A 20,939-nucleotide genomic window follows, 5' to 3' on the forward strand; every position below is an offset into this window, starting at 1 on the left:
TTGTCACAAATGGCAAAATTTCATTCATTTTTTTTTTTTTACGTTTGAATTGTCTTCTGTATATACACAACATCCTATTTATTCATTTATCAGTGGACACTTAGGTTGTTTCCATCCATATCTTGGCTGTGTCGGTATTGCTGCAATGAGGTGCATATGTGGGGCTGCAAATATCTTTTCAAGTTAGTGTTTTCATTTTTTTCAGATAAATATCCAAATATTGCTGGAATATATGGTAGTTCTATTTTTGATTTTTTGAGGAATCTCCATATTGTTTTCCATAGAGACTGAACCAACTTACATTCCTACCAGTAGTGCACAAGAGTTCCCTTTTCTCCCCATCTTTGCTAACACTTATTTTTTCTCGCTTTTTAAAAAAGATTTTATTTATTTGAGAGAGAAAGAGGAAGAGAGAGAGAGAGAAAGAAAGAGAAAGCACAGCAGGGGGAAAGGCAGAAGGAGAAGCAGGCTCCTCACTGAGCAGGGAGCCCCATATGGGGCTCGATCCCAGGACTCTGGGATCGTGACCTGAGCTGAAAGCAGATGCTTAACCCTCTCATCTTTCTAATAATCGTTCTAACAGGTGTGAGGTTATATCTCATTGTGGTTTTGATTTGCATTTCCCTGATAATTAGCAACATTAAACGTCTTCATGTTGCCGTTGATCATCTATACAGATGAACTTTTTTGGAAAAAAAAAAAGTCTATTCAGATCTAATGCCCATTTTAAAGAATATATATAAATTTTTTAGTAATCTCTATACCCAATATGGGGCTCAAATTCACAAACCCTTAGATCCAGAGTCTCACACTCTTTTTTGACTGAGTCAGCCAGGTGCCCCAATCTTATGTCCAGTTTAAAATCAGGAGGTTTCTTTTTGCTATTAGTTCATATGCGTTCTTTATCTATTTTGAATAGTAACTCTTTATCAGATATATGACTTGCAAATATCTTCTATTCAGTATGTTGCCATTCCATTTTGCTGATGAGTTCCTTTGCTGTGCAGAAGCTTTTGAGTTGGATGTAATCTCACCTGTTTATGTTTCCTTTTGTTGCCTTTGGTTTTGGTGACAGATCCAAAAAAAAAAAAAAAAGCATTGCCCAGATTGATGTCAAGGAGCTTATCACCTGTGTTTTCTTCTGCAAGTTTTGTGGTTATCTTTTTTTAATGACTTCAGGTCTTCATTCTGAGTTTTTTTTTTTTATTTTATTTATTTGTTCATGAGAGACACACACACAGAGAGAGAGAGAGGCAGAGACACAGGCAGAGGGAGAAGCAGGCTCCATGCAGGGAGCCCGATGCGGGACTCGATCCAGGGTCCCCAGGATCATGCCCTGGGCCAAAGGCAGGTGCTAAAGCGCTGAGCTACCCAGGGATCCCCCTGAGTTTATTTTTTTATGATTTTATTTATTCATTTGCAAGAGACACCCAGGGAGAGGCAGAGACATAGGCAGAGGGAGAAGCAGGCTCCCTGTGGGGAGCCTGATGTGGGACTCAATCCCAGGACCCAAGGATCATGATCTGAACTGAAGGCAGATGCTCAACCACTGTGCCACCCAGGTGCCCCATGAGTTTAATTGATATACTCACCACTGCCTACAGTGGATGTAGGTTTTAGCTAGACTTCAGTAACTCCAGACATCTTATCTATTCTAGCTGCAAGTTGTGTTCCTTTGCCTTTTCCCACATATTCCTGAAATTCTTTCTCTTCTCAGGAGGCTTGCTGCTCACTAGCACTGTTATTTTTCATCTCTGTCATTCCTGCTGTCCACAGCCTTTCCTGGCTAGCTCTTCCTTTGACACTTTTTTCTTCTTCTCACTTTCTTCTGGTCTCACTTGTCTTCATTTTCTGCTGTTGCTTCAACATTTATTTACTTTTGGTCAATAAGCCAGCCAACCATGTTAAGCCTTCCCTAGTTTGCTTCTTTAGCTTACCTTGGCTTTTTTGCTATTGCTTCTGCTTGAAAACTTCTTTCAGTCCATTGTTGGGGGTGGGATAATCATCAGATCCATAGACCTGCAAAAGTGTTATGTTCACATACAGAGTGTAATTCTAATGCCAGGGAATGGTGTGATAGGATTCTACAGAGAAACAGAACCAATAGAAGATCTGTATCTCCATCTCCATTTATATCTGTATATCTTTATCTATTACGGAGGTTGACAAATCCCATATGATGATTTGCAGTCATTACATGGAGAGCCGATAGTGTGCTTCTGGTTCAGAGGCCAGGAAGCTCAAGATTCAGGAAGAGCTGGTGTTTTAGCTGGAGTCCTAAGGCAGGGAAGAAACTGATGTCCTAGCTTGTAGGCAGTCAGGCAGGAGAAATTCTCACTTATGTAGACAGAGTCAGCCTTTGTTCTATTCAGGCTTTCAACTGATGGGATGAGGCCTACTCACACCAGGGAAGGTGATCTACTTCACTCAGTTTATCAATTCAAATATTAAACTCATCCCAAAATGCCCTCACAGGAATACCCAGAATCATTTGATCAAATATTTAAGCATCTTGGAGCCCACTCAGCTTGTCATGTGAAATTAACCATCACAGACAGTCACCAACAGTCCTGCTTTAGAGAGTTGACTTTACTCAAGCATGATCTTTATGTATAGGTTGAGTAAGTAGCCACCCAAGAAAAGTATTTTGATAGAAAATGGAGATTTTCAATATTCCCTTCTGAAATCTTACCCTCACCTTTATGATAGCAATGGTGGATTTCATAAGTAGGATTTATCCCTTTAGATTATAATATATATTTGTCTAATTATAATGTAGATTATCCAAGAAGAATAGTATGGAGGCACTATTAGGCAATAATAGCTTCAGTGCAGTTCTTTCCTAGTAGGTTCAGGTAGGGTTTAACATGGGTGGGAGGGGTTGGGGAGAGAGAAAGAAAAGATAACTTTGAGAAGGAGAGGTTTAAATGTAGCGCTCTTAGCTAAAGTGCCCTTAGCTAAAGGGTACGGTATGATAGATGAGAAAAGGAAAATTTAAGGTTAAAATTTGCTGCCTTCTTTATATACATAGCTTTAATTTCTTGAGACTGGAAAGTCCCTTATGTTAATATGCAAGATTATATCACTGAAATTACTTTAAGGTATGATATAGCATAGCTCAGAATAGATATAGTTTTCCTTTTCATGTTTATGCCTCAAGGGTAAAATGGAAAAAAAAAAAGGCTCCTAAGGAAACTCCATACCATGTAATTAAAGGATATTCTTCACTAACCATCTTTTACAAATAATTTATTATGATAACCAGTGTCTATCATATCTAGTAGTAAAAAAATTGTTTCTAGAGTATTAAAATTTCAGAGATTTTTAAAAAAACAGTCATCAGAGAAAAGGCTATGCCTTTGTGTAGTTTAGGTCTTACTAAATTTACCTTAATAGGGTGGACTATGCTGAGATGTAGGAATGTCTAGAAAACTCAGTGACTCCCACATGAAATTATTTCTTACTAATACAAAGTCCACTGTGGGCCTGGGAACTCTCCAAAGTGGTTCCCTTTTCCCAGTAGTCGTTTATAGAACCAGGCTGAGTGTCTCCATATCCAAATAGGTGACTTCCTTGGTTAGCACGAAAGGAAGACTGGAGAGAACGCTCACTCACTCTTAAATGCCTCTTCCTGGAACAGAATATCATCTGTGCTTGTAACCCATTGGACTTAACTAGGCATATGGCCCAACCTGAAGGCTTGGAATTAGGACTCTCCTCTGTGCCCCAGAATAGAGGAAAAATGAGTATGGGTGAACATGAGAAATCTGTGCTACATTATTTATAGAACTGATATACCTCATCTACATTTTCTATAAAGTGAATTTAAATAAATCATATTTTCTTTTCAGCTGCATGTAAAAATCAAAGTTATGCTATTCCAGAAAATTTTTTTACCTGGACTAATATTTTAGGATATTTTTGTTTTAAAAAAAACATGTTAAAAAGGGCACCTGGGTGGCTCAGTCCATTTAAGTATCTGACTCTTGGTTTCAGCTCAGGTTATGATCTCAGGACTGTGAGATTGAGTTCCAAGTTGGGCTTCATGCTAAGTATGGAACCTGCTTGAGATTTTCTTTCCCCCTCTCCCTCTCCCTGTTTGTGCTCTCACTCTCTAAAATAAAACAAATAAAAAAATTTAAAAAACACATTAAGATTTTAAAAAATCATTAGAGACAAGAACATGTATGCTTCTGAATACGACATAATAGTAGAAAGCTATCACAACTAGAAAAGAATAGAGATTACAGACATCATATTTATAAAGACATTGGGAAGCTATAGAAGCATGTAAGATTAGAAGAAATAAATTTTAGAGAGAGAGGGCTGAGACTGCTGGCAATTTTCTTGCCTGGGAGCATTTGCTGAGTCTGGACAAAGGCTGTCATAGGAAAGTAAAGGGGAAAACCAGAATTTTTCATATCCATGATGATTGGCATGGACAAATTAGAATCTACATAATCATCAAACAGCTATTTTCTTTCACAGGATATGTGCTGGGTGCTGGGGCAGTATTACAAGAGGCTGAGTCACAAAGATGGAGAGAAGTCAGCTCAGTCATATTAGAAGTCATATGAGAAGTATGACCAAGTCATATTAGAAGAAGGGGGCATGCAAAAATATATTTTTCTATCTATCTATCTATCTATCTATCTATCTATCTATCTATCTATCATCATTTCCCCTTTAAACTATTTGCCAAATATTGAACCTGGATGACATGGGAAGCTAAAGAGCAAAGTAACCAAATCTCTAAGGCCAGAACTTTAAGGGTGGGGCAGACAGACAGAGGTCCACCAGTCTTTCTGTAGGAAGGCCATGCTCAAGAAATTGGCTGGGCAAGAAACACAATGTAAAATTTCAGATTTCCACTGAAGGGTAGAGTCAGGAACAAACACAAGAAAGCCTAGCCCTCAAGACATTTGAAACACAGATGGATTGAGTCTAACTAAATGTGTGAGCCAATCTCAAACTAGCACCATTCTTAGTTGGGTTGAGATGATCAGGACTTCACCCTGTCTGTTTAATAGACCAAACCACAAATCTTTTCTGAGGGAGAAAGAGCAACAATTTCAATCTCTCCGGCTTTTAAAAAAAATTTTACTTATTTATTCATAAGACACACAGAGAGAAGCAGAGACATAGGCAGAGGGAGAAGTGGGCTCCCTTCGGGGATCCTGATATAGAACTTGATCCCAGGACCCCAGTATCATGACCTGAGCCAAAGGTAGACACTCAATCACTGAGCCACCCAGGTACCCCTCTCATTGAAAATATTTTACGTAGGACTGGAAAAATGAAAAGACAGAATTAGTAAATCCAAAGATACGTCAATAGGAAATATGCAAATATAAGTACAGGAAAAAATAAATGGAAAGAATGAAACAGAGTTCAAGAGGGATACAGACAAACAGTTTAACATTGTGTTATTAATGTCATATAAGAAGAGAAGTGAGAATGAGTCTGAAGTGATATTTGAAATGGTGACAGAATTTTATAAAATCGATGATATATATGTCAAAGAATCCTAGTGAACCTCAAGCAGCTTGAAAAAAACTATTCAAAGGGACATCTTTGCAAATCCAGAAAAAAAATCTTAAAAGCAAAGCAGGAGGGAAACACACATTATACTAAAAGAAAAAAGAATAGATTTATGACTAACTTTTCATCAGAAACTATGAAAAGTCAAAAGAATATAATTTTTTTTTTTTTTTTTTTGCAAACACAAGAAGGTTTATTTACAAGCTCAAGCTTGGGTCCAAGTGTACCCAACACAGTGGAGCAGGGACTTGGACCCTGAAGTGAGTTTCAGCTTAGTTTTAAGGGCTGGTCCTAGAAGTGACAAACAATTTAGTAGATTAGACACAAATGAAAGCAAACTAAGAAATTGCACTTTACTTTCTGAAAAAAGAAAACCATAGCTGGGGGCATCACAATGCCAGATTTCAGGTTGTACTACAAAGCTGTGGTCATCAAGACAGTGTGGTACTGGCACAAAAACAGACACATAGATCAATGGAACAGAATAGAGAACCCAGAAGTGGACCCTGAAATGTACGGTCATCTAATATTCGATAAAGGAGGAAAGACTATCCATTGGAAGAAAGACAGTCTCTTCAATAAATGGTGCTGGGAAAATTGGACATCCACATGCAGAAGAATGAAACTGGACCACTCTCTTTCACCATACACAAAGATAAACTCAAAATGGATGAAAGATCTAAATGTGAGACAAGATTCCATCAAAATCCTAGAGGAGAAGACAGGCAACACCCTCTTTGAACTCGGCCACAGTAACTTCTTGCAAGATACATCCACAAAGGTAATTATATCTTTAAACTTCTGAAATACAAAAATAAACTATCTAGAATTCTAACAAATGAAAATATCCTTCAAAACTTAAGGTTAAATGGAACAGAATAGAGATCCCAGAAATAAATTCATGATTCTATGGTCAATTAATTTATGACAAAGGAGGGAAGAATATACAACAGAGAAAGGACAATTTTTTCAATAAATGGTGTTGGAAAAACTGGACAGCCACATGCAAATTAATGAAACCAGACAACTATGTGACAGCATACAAAAATTAACTCAAAGTTGATTAAAGACTTGAATCTGAAACCTGAAACCACAAAACTCCTAGAAGAAAACATGTGCGATAAACTCCTTATAATATCAGTCTTGGCAATGATTTCTGAATTACCAAAAGCAAAGGCAACAAAAGCAAACATAAATGAGTAGAACTATATCAAACTCAAAAGCTTCTGCACAGAAAAGGAAATCATCAATAAAATGAAAGGCAACCTACTGAGTGGGAGAAAATATTTGCAAATTGTATATCTGATAAGGGAGTGATATCCAAATATGTAAGAACTCATGCAAGTCAAGAGCAAACAAAGTCAAACAAAACAATCTGGTTATAAAATGGGCAGAGGATCTGAATAGATCTTTTTCCAAAGAACACCTACAGATGGCCATCAGGCACATGACAAAATAGCTAACATCACTCACCATCAGGGAAATGCAAATCAAAGCCACAATGAGAAATCATCTCACACCTGTTAGAATATTATCAACAAGAGGAGAAATAGTGAGTGTTGGTAAGGATGTGAAGAAACCCTTGTGCCCTGTTGGTGAGGGTGTAAATTGGTACAGCCGCTGTGGAAAACGGTATGGAGGTTCCTCAAAAAATTAAAAATAGAGCTATTCTATGTTTTAGCAATTCTACATTTGGATATTCATCTGAGGAAAATGAAAACACTAATTAGAGAAATGTATATGCTCCTCTATGTTCATTGCAACATTACTGACATTAGTCAAGTTATGGAAACAATGTGAGTGTCCATCAATAGATGAGTGGATAAAGAAGATGTGGTGTGTGTGTGTGTGTGTGTGTGTGTACACAGAACAAAACCTATATACTATTCAACCATAAAAAAGAACAAAATCTTGCCATTTGTGACAACATGGATGGACTTCGCAGGCATTGTGCTAAGTGGAATAAGTCAGGCAGAGAATGACAAATACCATATAATCTTATTTATATGCGGGTTCTAAAAAACAAAACAACAAACAAACAAAAACAAGCTCATAGATACATAGATGAGGTGATTGCTAAAGGGGTGGGCATAATGAATGACAGGTCAAAAGGTACAAACTTCCAGTCATAAAATAAGTAAGTCATGGAGATGTAATATCAGCATGGTGACTATTACTATTATACTGTAATTGCATATTGGAAAATTGCTAAGAGAGTAGATCTTAAAAGTCCTCATTATGAGAAAAAAAAGAAAAAATATTTTTATTATGTGTGGTGATGGATGTTAATTAGACTTATTGTGGTGATTGTCTGTAATGTATACAAATATTGAATCATTATTTTGTACACCTGAAACTAATGTAATGTTATCTGTCAGTTATACCTCAGTAAAAAAATGGTTAAAAAGAAAAAAATAGGTAAACAAAAGCTAAGAGATTTTGTTTCTTGCAGACACATACTGTGAGAAAGATGAAAAGTCCTTCAGGCTACAGGAAAATAATTCCAAGTTATAAGCACAGAAGTAAAGTAGGAGTGAAAACATAAGAAAGGTTAAATATATAAGAATATTGACTATTTCAAGCAACCTTACTTTTTTAAAAGATTTATTTATTCACGTGAGACACACAGAGAGGCAGAAACCTGGGCAGAGGGAGAAGCAAGTTCCCTGTGGGGAGCCTGATGCGGGACTTGATCCTAGGACTCCCGGGATCACATGCTGAGCTGAAGGCAGACGCCCAACCACTGAGCCACCCAGGTGCCCCTCAAGCAATCTTATGTCTTATGGAGCTTACATATAGGTGTAAAATATATGGCAACAATAGTGCGGGGGGGAAGGATGTGAATAGAGTGGAACTGCTGTGAATTTCTTGCACTGTTCAAGGAGACTAATAAATCAAGGACACATATGTGAATTTTTTTGTGTAGCCACTACACCACTAGAAGAACAATACAAATAGATATAATTAAAAGCTAACAGAGGATAGAAAATAGAATATTAAAAATATTTGATTCAGAAAGAGGCAGAGAAGGAGAAGAAAGGAACAAAGCACAGACAGAACGAATAAAAAACAAATAGCAAGATCATAGATGTACAAGCAAACCAAATTAGTAATGACATTAAATATGAATGAACCAATCACTCCTATTAAAAGACCAAAATTTGCCAATCAAAAATTGGCAAATTGGCTTTTTAGAGGACATGGCTATATGCTATTTACAAGAGATATATTTTAAATATAAGAATACATATAAATATAAGAATAAATATTAGAATACAAATTGAGCAGCCCGGGTGGCCCAGCGGTTTAGCGCCGCCTTCAGCCCAGGGTATGATCCTAGAGACCCTGGATCGAGTCCCAAGTCGGGCTCCCTGCATGAAGCCTGCTTCTCCCTCTGCCTGTGTCTCTGCCTCTCTCTCTCTCTCTCTGTCTGTGTCTCTCATAAATAAATAAATAAAATCTTAAAAAAAAAAGAATACAAATTAAAAGTCAGTAGATCAACAGAGCTATGCTATAAGGGCTAACCAGAAGGAAGCTGGTGTATCTATATTAATGTGAAAGAGACTTTAAAGTAGGAATATTCCTAGAGGCAAAAATATTTCATAATAATAAATGGGTCCACAGGAAGACAATAAAAAAGTTGACTTGTGTGCACCCAGTAATATAGCTTTAAAATATGTAAAACAAACACAAAATGACTGAACTTAAAAGAAATTCAAAATCAAAGTTGGAGATTTCAACACCTGTGAGTAACTGATAAATCAAAACAATAAAACACCAGTGAGGATATGAAAGATTTAAACAACACTGCCAACTAACTGGACCTAATTAAGATAAGTACAGATATCTTAATAAAACAGTACACCCGGGACACCTGGGTGGCTCAGTGGTGAAGCATCTGCCTTCGGCCCAGGGCAGGATCCTGGAGACCCGGGATCAAGTCCCACATCAGGCTCCCTGCATGGAGCCTGCTTCTCCCTCTGCCTGTGTCTCTGTCTCCCTCTCTGTGTCTCTCATGAATAAATAAATAAAATCTTAAAAAAAAAAAAAAAAGTAAAACAGTACACCCAACAACTGCAGATACACAATCTTTATCAAGAGAGGTTAAATTTAATGGAATATTACTCAGCCATTAGAAATGACGAATACCTACCATTTGCTTCAACATGGATGGAACTGGAGGGTATTATGCTGAGTGAAGTAAGTCAATCGGAGAAGGACAATCATCATATGGTTTCACTCATATGAGGAATATAAAAAATAGTGAAAAGGATTATAGGGGAAAGGAGAGAAAATGAGTGGGAAATATCAGAGAGGGTGACAAAACATGAGAGACTCCTAATTCTGAGAAATGAACAAGGGTAGTAGAAGGGAAGGTGGATGGGGGAATGGGGTGACTGGGTGATAGGCACTGAAGGGGGTACTTGATGAGCATGGGTGTTATACTATATGTTGGCAGATCGAACTCCAATAAAAAAATATACAAAAAAAAGAGAGGTTAAATTGTATGCAATAAATCAGCTATTAATAAATTTCAAAAGACTGGTATTTCACAGACTATACCTCTGATTAAGTAGTATTAAACTAAAAATCAGTAATAGAAATGTATCAGAATATCCCAACGTGTCTCAAAATTAGGCAAACTACTTTTAACTTTTTTTAAAAAAATAAGCTTTATGCCTAACATGGGGCTTGAACGCACATCCCAAAATCAAGTGACATGTTCTACTGACTGAACCAGCCAGGCACTCTGAGGCAATATGCTTTTAAATAACCCACACTCCCGAGGTGCCTGGGTGTTGGTTAAGTGTCCAATTCTTGATTTTGGTTCAGGTCATGATCACAGGGTCCTGGGATCAAGCCCCAAGTTGGGCTCTGTGCTCAGCAGGGAGTCTGCTTGAGGATTATCACTCTCCCTCTCCCTCTTCCTTTACCTCTCCCCACGCTTGTGTTTTCTTTCTCTCTTTCTCAAATAAAATAAATCTTTTTTTTTAATTGTTTTATTTATTTACTCATGAGAGACACACACACACAGAGAGGCAGAGACACAGGCAGAGGGAGAAGCAGGCTCCATGCGGGGAGCCCAATGAGGGACTTGATCCTGGGTCTCCAGGATCACACCCTGGGCTGAAGGCAATGCTAGACCACCGAGCCACCCAGGCTGCCCCCTAAAATAAAATAAATTTAAAAAACCCACACTCCAAAGGAGTATTCATGTTAGAAATTATAAATTATTTGAACAAATTCAAAATGAAAATGTGACATATCAAAACATATGTTGTCAAAGGAAAGTTTATAACTTTATTTTTTAAAGTTTTATTTATTCATGTGTGAGAGAGAGAGAGAGATCGGCAGAGACATAGGCAGAGGGAGAAGCAGGCTCCATGCAGGAAGACTGATGTGATCGAGTCTGAGGACTTGATTCCTGGACTCCGGGTTCACACCTTGAGCCAAAGGCAAACATTCACACTGAGTCACCGGGCTTCTCAAGTTTATAACTTTCAACATATATGTTACATGTGTGTAAAAGGAAAATTAAACACCTCTTTGGTACTAACTGAAGAAAGCAATAGGAAATTAAACCCAATGGAAATAGAAGAAAGAACATTTATGAGTTCAGAAATCAATGAAATAAAAAGCAGATGCACTACAGAGAAAAATAACCAACTTGTTTCTGGAAGAGATTAATACTCCTAGCAAGAATGATCAAGAGAAAAAAATGAAACATGAATTGGCAATATCATAAATTAAGAGGGTATATCCATAGAAATTATACAAATAATTAAAAGATAATGAGAAAATAGAATCAGCAGTGATATACCAATCAATTAACAGCATAAAGGAAGTAAGAAATGTCCTTAAAAAAAAAAAAAAAAAAGAAATGTCCTTAAAAAATAACTTACAAATATTGACATGATAAGAAATCTGAATAGTTCTATACCTATTAGAGAAATTGCATCTATAATGTAAAAACCTTCCTACCAAGAAAATGCAAAGCTCACAGCAGTCCACTGGAATTTTCCAAAAATCTAAGGAAGAAATAACACCAATTTTGCAAGAAAAATTTCAAAGACTCAAGAAAGAGGGGATACTTCACAACAGATTTTATCAGTGCATGTAATTTCAATACAAATACCTGGCAAGGATATTACAAGAGAAAATGATGCTATAATATTTCTATTGAACCTAGATCCAAACGTTATTTTAAAAATATTAATAAATTAAATCCAGCAATATAAAAAAAGATAACACATCATGACCAAGTAGGGTTTAGTCCAGGAATGCAAGGTTGGTTTAACTCTTAAAAATAAATCAATATAATATACCACATTAACAGAATATGGGAAAAAACCCATATGATAATCTTAGTAGATAAAATATTAAAAATGAAAAGCATTTGACAAAATAAAGCATCCAGTTAGGATAAAAACTCTCAGCAAACTAGGGATAGATGGGAACTTTCTCAATCTGATAACTGTAAAATTACAGATTTTTGAACATTTCCTGACTGCAGTGGGAAACAGTACAAGGATATCTATTTTCATCACTTTTATTCAGTCATTGTATTGGAGATCCTGGCCAATATAATAAGACAAGGAATAGCATAATATATAAGGATCAGAAAAAAAAGTAAATGAAGCTGCTTTATTCACAGATGACATGACTTTGTATACAGAAAATTCGAATAATCTACAAGCTATGAAAATTAATAGGTGAGTTCATTATAGCCAAGGATTTAAAAATCAGTTGTATTTCCATGTACTAATGACAAACAAAACAAAATGTAAATGATATGCCACTTATAATAGTGTTAAAAATCATAAAGTACCTAGGAAGAAATCTAATGAAAGAAATGAAAAGCCTTTATCCTGAGAATTATGGAGATTTTCTGAGAAATTAAAAAGATCTAAGCTAAGAAGTATATCTTATTTCTGGATTGGAGAACTGAATATCATAAATATGTTGATTCTTCAAAAATTGATTGATATATTAAATGCAATCTCAAATGAAATTCTAGTTTTTTGTTTATTTTGTAGAGATAGCCAGGCTAATTCTAAATTTGATGCAGACACAGGTAATCCCCATTTCCAAAAGTTTGCATTAGGCCACTTAATTCTTATGAAAGACCCACATTAGCATGTCAATAGATTTTTTCCAAAAAAGTTAACTCCTCTTGGATTTCTTTTAGTTAGCAAAACGGTACCAATTTAGGTCTTTTGTAAAAGCAAAGTGGCCTAATGGGAACTTTTGCAAAGTGCGGGATATTCTTAGATTTTATGGCAGCTTGGTTTACAGAAGGTTTCATATATGCTCTACTTTAAGATGGCTGGGAAACGTACATAGCCATGCAGGTTATAAAATTAAATGGAAATGCAAAGGAACCGAATGGTCAAAAAAATCCAGAAAACTAAAAACAAAGCTGGAGAATTGATTATAATACCAGACTTTAAGAGTTTCAGTAATTAACATAGTGTGGTATAAGTGTTGAGTAGGCAAATTATAGACTAAATGAACAGAAAAGAGAGTCATAAATAGACCCACACTTATGGAATTACTTGATTCCTAGCAAAGACACCACTGCAATTCTGTGGGGGAAAGGATAGTGGGTTTATTTGGCATCAAAAATGATGCCAAGATAATTGTATATCCACATGGCAAAAAAATGAACCTTGACCTCTACTTCACACCGTATACAAAAAATAGCTTTGGGGACAGCCTGGGTGGCTCAGCAGTTGAGCGCCTGCCTTCAGCCCAGGGCCTGATCCTGGAGACCTGGGATTGAGTCCTACGTCGGGCTCCCTGCATGGAGCCTGCTTCTCCCTCTGCCTGTGTCTCTGCCTCTCTCTCTCTGTGTCTCTCATAAATAAATAAATAAAAATCTTTAAAAATAATAACTTTTTATATATCATAGTTGTACATGTGTAGAGAAGACATAGGAGGATATCTTTATGATCTTGGAGTAGGCAAAGATTTTATACACAGGACACAAAAAACCTAGGCATAAGAAAACTCAAATCCTGATAGAAGATATTGATACTACAATGAAGAATATATATTTTTCCCCATTTAAAAAATGGGCAAAACACTTGAACAGCCACCTCACAAGAGGCTATGCAAATGGCCATTAATTGTATGAAAAGATATGTATCAGGGAAATACAAAATACAATGGGAATTAGATCATTCTATCCACCCACAAGAATGGGTTAAAATTAAATAATAACAATATCAAGTTTTGACAGAAATGTGGAACATCTGAAATTCTCATGTGTTTAGTGAGCATGTACACTGGTACAACCAATATGGAAAGCTGTCACCACTACTAAACTAATATGTCCGGCAAACTTACCCTCAAATATATGCTCAAAAGAAATGAGGATATATAATATATAATATATATATATTATATATATATATATATATATCTCCATCTTGACGCAAAGGCACATACGAGAATGTTCATACCCCAAAACTAGAAACAACCCAAATGACCATTAAAAGGAGAATGAATAAGTATCTTATGGAATTTTCATCTGATGGCATTCTACACAGAAACAAAAGAACAGACATTATGTTGAGCAAAACAAGTTATCAAAAAAGAGTATGTGCTGCATGATTCCATTTATATGAAGCTCATAAATAGTCAAATACAATAGTAAGTGATAGAAGTGAGGAAGGTGATTATCTGCCATTGAAGGGTTGACTGGAAATGGCCGTGTGAGAAATGGCCCCTTACATTATCTGTAAAGGGCCAGATAGCAAATATTTTGGGCTTGCAGGCCATTTATTCTGTTAATACTCTTTGCTGCTATAGTGCAAAAGCAGATGCAGACATTATGTAAATGACCATGGCTGTGTTCTAATAAACTTGATTTACAAAAACTGCTTTAAAACATTAGCAAATACATCACCCCACAGTTAAAATGAGTCACAAAATACAAATACTCCTTCTATAATATGAGGTTATTGTAGTAAGCTCTTTTGTAGCCCAAATATAGTATGATTGTTTTTTGTTGTTGTTGTTGTTTTTAAGATTTCAAAAAAATTTTTTTCAAGTAACCTCTACACCCAACTCGGGACTTGAACTCACAGCCTGGAGATCAAGAGTCACACACTCTACTTACTGAGCCAGCCAGGCACCACAGTATGATTGTTTCTGAAGTACTGAAAGTAAGGTGCTTTTTTGTTTGCTTTGGTAAGGGCAAAAAGAGGTGCCAAGTAACCATACCAAAATAATTGTAAAATATCTCTCCCACCTATTTCTCTTTCCTATACATTCTCCCTTATTTCCTATTGAATCAGGAGTAAATTTTCACTCAACATTAGTTTAACAAATGCTTCTGGGACACTCATTAGATAATATGTACTATGTCAGGAGCTAATATATAGAGAAAATCAAATTGTACATGGTTCCTCGCCCCTAAGGAACTGTCTGGTGAGAATCAGAAACAAGTAAGTACACAATGAAATAAGGAACTATGGAAGTGTTGTAAAGGAAAAGAAATTGGCAAGATAGAGGGAGTAGAAAGGGCATAATTTAAAGATGGAGTTGATTGAGCAGACTTCTCCAAGATGGGGTCATCAAATATGAAGCCAAAAGAACTAACAGAATTCATCTACATGAATGGTGAGGAATATGAGGGAGACAGGGGGATCATATCACGCAGAGGTGGCAGATTGTGCCAAGGCTGGAGAAAGGAGAGTTTAGTCCATGAAACTAGTATGCTTAGCATGCAATGAGCAAGCAAATAAGTGGCAGAGATGAAAATGAAGTGGTGGGTAGGGCCCAGACCACACAAGATACTGGGTTATGTGAAGTTTAGATTTTATTAAAAATGCAGTGGGAAGTCATGAACTGGTTTTAAGTAAATGAATGGCATGGCCTGATTAACATTTTTTTTAATATAAAAAAAAATTTGGTGGACACCTGGGTGGCTCAGTGGTTGAGCATCTGCCTTCACTCAGGGCATGATCTCAGAATCTGAGATCAAGTCCCACATCAAGCTCCCTGCAGGGAACCTGCTTCTCCCTCTGCCTGTGTCTCTGCCTGTCTCTGTGTCTCTCATGAATAAATAAATAAACCTTTTAAAATAAATAAATAAAAATAAAAAAAACTTTTTAAAGTAATCTCCATGGGCAGCCCTGGTGGCTCAGTGGTTTAGTGCTGCCATCAGCCAACGGCCTGATCCTGGGGACCTGGGATCGAGTCCCACGTCAGGCTCCCTGATAGAGCCTGCTTCTCCCTCTGCCTGTGTCTCTGCCCCCCCCCCCTCTGTGTCTCTCATGAATAAATAAATAAAATCTTTTTAAAAAATAAAGTAATCTCTATACCCAATGTGAGGCTCAAATTTACAACTCTGAGTTCAAGAGTCATGTGCTCCACCAACTGCTCCAGGCAGGTGCCCCAACCTGATTAACATTTAAAAAATTTTTTTTTCTGGTTAAAATTTTAAAAACATCACACTAGCTTCTCTGTGGAGAATTCATGGAGAGGGCCCTAAGACAACAGGCACAATATGAAGACTACAATGGTGACCCAGTCTAGAGGTGATGATGATGGTTTGGGTAGGAAGAGAGAAAGAGAAGTGAATAGTTTGTGGTATATTCTGGGGGTGAAATTGATAGAATGTAGTGATTGACTGTTTTGGGGAGATGAGGAAGAAAAAGATTTGGGATTAGAGAAGTACAAAATAATCATTTAGGGAGTAATCAGCAGAGCTGACTAGAGATACATAGTTAGGTTGCCAAGCAGTGTTTAGGTTGGAGACATTGACTTCTCATCCATACCAATCAGTTCAGTTGTGTGTTTTCTTCAGTTTGTGTGTGAGAGCAGAAGGATGGTTGGGTTCATCTTGAGTGGGGTTTGGAGTGTTTGACAGAGGAGAAACAAGCATGTCGATTGCTACGGCATTTGCAAGGGACTTTACACACTGAGAGTAACTGTAAGGATCTATGTACATAAAGAAGTAAAGACAAGTGGGGCTGATGGTCAAAGAGAAAGCCAAGGGGTTGTGGATTGGGAGTCTTAATAAGATGGAAGAAGAGCAGGGTGATGGATTGAATAAGTTGGAAGTAAAATAATTTTATTAGATAATGGGATGTCTGATTTCTTTTTTTTTTTTTTAAAGATCTTATTTATTCATGAGAGACACAGAAAGAGGGAAGCAGAGACACAGGCAGAGGGAGAAGCAAGATCCCCATGGGGAGCCTGATGCAGGACTGGACCCCAGGACCCCAGGATCACGACCTGATCCAAAAGCAGATGCTCAACCACTGAGTCACCCAGGTGCCCCTGATTTCTGATTTTATAAGTTGCTGAGGTAGAGAGTTCAGCCAACTAGCGGCTCAGCACTTTGGATGGGTCATCCAATATATGTCGATGTCTAATATGATGACAGAAGCTAAGGTGGACTGGAAGATTGGAAGTCAGGTGTTGAAGTCTCCAATGAATGAAGAGAAGTGACAGTGGATGACGGTGATGAGGAGGGAAGGGTGATTCGGCTGAGTCTCAAAGGAGAGGGGATATTTACAAGAGGAAGCAGGTTCAATGTCTGCAAGTAGGCAAACACTGCCGCAGCCACCAAACCTGAGGTGAGAATAAGCAGTTTCTGCTTAAGAGGCTGATGCAGGGGATTGGAGGGGATGTTCTCAGATAGCCCTTAGGTGTCCCTGCGGCAGAGAGGTGTGGAGAGCAGAGAGAGCCGAGGTGAAGGCACAGGAAAGTTGGTTGGGCACAGAGCAGCATTTCCCAGGGCACAATGAAGTCCAGAGTTGGGTCACATGGAGGATGGATGACGTAAGCAGGTTGGGGCTGAGAGTTGACGAGATAAAAGATTTCTGGAGAGGCTTTTATAGCTGATAAACAATTTACTCCTGGATGGTTCTTGGAAGAAGGTGGCACTTAGCCTAACTGAAGTTTGAAGCATTTTGGTTTTTTTTTTAAAAACAATAAATTTGGTAACTGTTTGGGTCATTTTCATTTTAAGGCTCTCTTTTCATTTTAAGGTTGATAATAAAAATGCACAACAAATTAATGAGTATAGAATTTCTGCTTGGGATGATGAAAATGTTTGAGAAACCGGTGATGGTGATAGTTGCACAACGCTGGGAATGTACCTCATGCCTCTGAATCATACATGGAAAAATAGTTAAATGGGTAAATTTTATATTATGTATATTTTACCGCACACACACACACACACACACACACACACACACAAATCCCATGCACCATTTAGTGAAGGTTGTAAATGAGCAGCCTGTTGGCTAAATCTGCTCTCAGACATGTTTTGCTTGGCCTCACACTGTTTTGGCCATTCTGTGTGTACAAAAAGATGAAATTAGTTCTAACATTTAGAATCTGGAGATTTTATATAAAATCGCTTCTAAAACGGGGCTGCCTAGTAACTGTGGACACACACTCCTACTTGGGTACAACCGGTTGGAGCCGAGGAAGGCCGGATCCCCCTACATAAAGCCTGGATGTCCACCACCCACGCTGTGTTCTTGTTGGCACTGCGGTCTTTGAGCCTGGTGCTTGCGCTTCTCTTTGCACATTTCACAGAATGGTCGAACAATTTTAAAGCTAAGCCTCTACGAAGATGAGGAAATGAAAGGTAGGCTGGGCAGGGCCTTGTGTTTCAAGAAAACTGGGAGAAAACACATCTCTTGGTGGAACTGAAGCTGTGTGTTTAATGTGTAAACAAAGTACGCCCAAGAATACAATCTGGCCAACTTTATTTTTATTACCTCGCCAACTCCTGAGGGGGGTTTGTCTCCCTGACTTATACAAACTGTTTATTACTTTAAGTTTTAAATAATTTGTGTGAAGCTGAAAACCTAACACAATCTGAAGGTCACAGAAAATCTCGAATTTTCAAGTCTTTGGTCAATAAAAGTGCTATAGCTTTGAGACTTTTGAGGACGTCTGTGGGGCATTCATTAATTCATTGATTTAATTAGTGTTCTCAATATTTGTTCATATGAAGACAGTGTTACATTTTCGTGTATGTGTGTGTGTGAGAAACAGAAAGAGAAAGAGAGAGAGAGAGAGAGAGAGAGAGACAAAGGTGTCACATAGATCTCTAATTCATTGGCACAAAAAGATTTGTGCCAAATCAATCAGTAGAGATGGGAACATTAAATCACTGTGTGTCAACATTGCCATGAATGAAAAAAGTTCCAGTACACAAAACGGGCACGTACTGTCACCAGAAAAAAGTACACTGGCTTCTTTTTGTAAGTAAAAATATAGTAAATGTCAGGTATTCTGGCATTGACTCTAGTCTAAAATACCCTAACACTTCTAAATTTACATGCAAGGCATTTTGGCTTTTTTTTTTTTTTTTAAGTTCTCTTCCTTTTGGATGAACTTAACTTTTGGACATCTTTGCTTGGTAATAACAATACACTGAATTACCAGATTGCCAGATGAGAGTTGAAAACGATACTTAATGACAATGAAAATGTCCAATTTCTACTTAGAAATTGAGGATTGTCCCAGGACCTGTCAACGACAGGCTGACATCCCTTGGTGTCCTGTGACATGAAGGAATATACCCCAGACCCAGGCTAAGTTGTATAGAAGCACGAAGGTGTATCCATTGCCTAGAGCTGCTGTAACAAAATACCACAAACAGATTAAACAACAGAAATCTGTTCTCTCTCCTGGTCCTGGATGCTGGGAATCTGTAATCAAGGTGTCAGAGAAGGCCATACTCTGAAAGCTCTTGGAGAGAATCTATTCTATGCCTTTATCTTCTGGTGTCACCAGCCAACCTCAGCATCCCTTGGCTTATAGACATCACTCCAGTCTCTGCCTCCATTGCCACGTGGGTTCTTCTTGTGTGTCTTTATCTATGTCTCTTCTCTTTTTATCAAGACACCAGTCATATTGGGGCCCACCCAAATGACCTCTTCTTGATTATGTCTACAAAGATCCTTTTTCCAAACTAGGTCACATTGACAGGAACCCAAGGGTTAGGACTTCAGTGTATCTTTTTGGAGGACACAATTCAACCGAAAACAGAGGGACAGAGCAGCGGACAGACTGGGATCACTGAATACGCTCTTTCGTTAGACACTGGCCCAGCCATGTCACTTTGCAGTCATGGCTGCCCTGCTTTCCTTCCCTCATGCTGGGTTTCTGAGCCAGCTCCTGCTTTATCTTTCTATTCTGGCAAATTAATCAATGTCTGTCAACTTTCATCCATTTACACAGGTTCCTGTTTGTGACAGATATCCCTTGTAGTATGCTCTCCCCTTACCCCAAACCCTGGAAATAGAACGCCCTGAGTGGAAGCTAGAACACCATTCCTGTGAGGGTCTGCTATCAATCATTCCCCTTGTTTAATTCTTCCCCATGCTGCTTAGATTTTCTGTTGTCTTCACTTATACACTTTGCAACTCTCTTGCCCCATCATCGTTCTCGTTCACCCATTTCAAACCCAGTCTTGAGGAAGTACCACTATTTAGTCTCTGGGTTTACACATGGGCCACTGTGCACAGCTCACCTCACCATCTTGTTCTCAGTTCTCTCCAGAGAGGAGTCATTCCATCCACAAGCTCCTTACAACTGTGGCATCACCGATTTCCCCTCCCTCACACCTTTCTCTTCAACTCTTTAATTCACAGAGTAAATACACAGATACCTTTCTAATTTCATGTCACCAAATTTACAAATTAGCCTTGGTCGGGACCCACCATGTTTCTCCTTCCCGCTTGTGACAGAAGAAACTAAGTCCATCTGAGGTCAGAAGAAACTAAGTCCATCTGAGGTCCGAAGTCCATCAGAGGTCATCCCACCTCCAACCCCCATCTCTGGATTCAATCTGTCTGTTCTCTAGAGATTTCTATGCCTTTCTAGCATTTCTCCTGCACCTTCGTCTCCATCTCCTTCGTTTGCTCTTTCCCATTAACATTTTTTTACTTTCCCATTAACATTTTAAGAGTCTCTTCCATTTTCTATTAACAAACAATCATTCTTTCACCCATAAGTCCTTTCTTAACTTGATATTCATCTTTGTTTTTAAAAACTCATTACAATATGATTTATATGGTCTTTTATAGGTACAATATCTTCAGACATCTTCAGGTATATATAGATATAGATATAAAGATAGATATATCTTCAGTTTTTATTCTCCTAGCTCTTCCCTATCTCAGTTAAACTTCTCCAGTCCTATGGCCACTAGTGCAGTGCCCACTGCCATCATTTCTGGCCTGGATCATTGCCCTGGCCTCCTACCTGCTACCTTCCGTATTGTCCCCCTCCATCTCTTCCTATTCCTTCTGGCAGTGATCTTCCAAATATGCAAATCTGATAAAAATCACTGTAGTAAACTTCTCAGGTGTCAACCTAGAATTGAGCAGCTGTCCTTGACAATTCCAGAGCCCTAT

This window comes from Vulpes lagopus, chromosome 10 (assembly GCF_018345385.1).
Source record: "Vulpes lagopus strain Blue_001 chromosome 10, ASM1834538v1, whole genome shotgun sequence".
Classification (NCBI taxonomy): Eukaryota; Metazoa; Chordata; class Mammalia; order Carnivora; family Canidae; genus Vulpes; species Vulpes lagopus.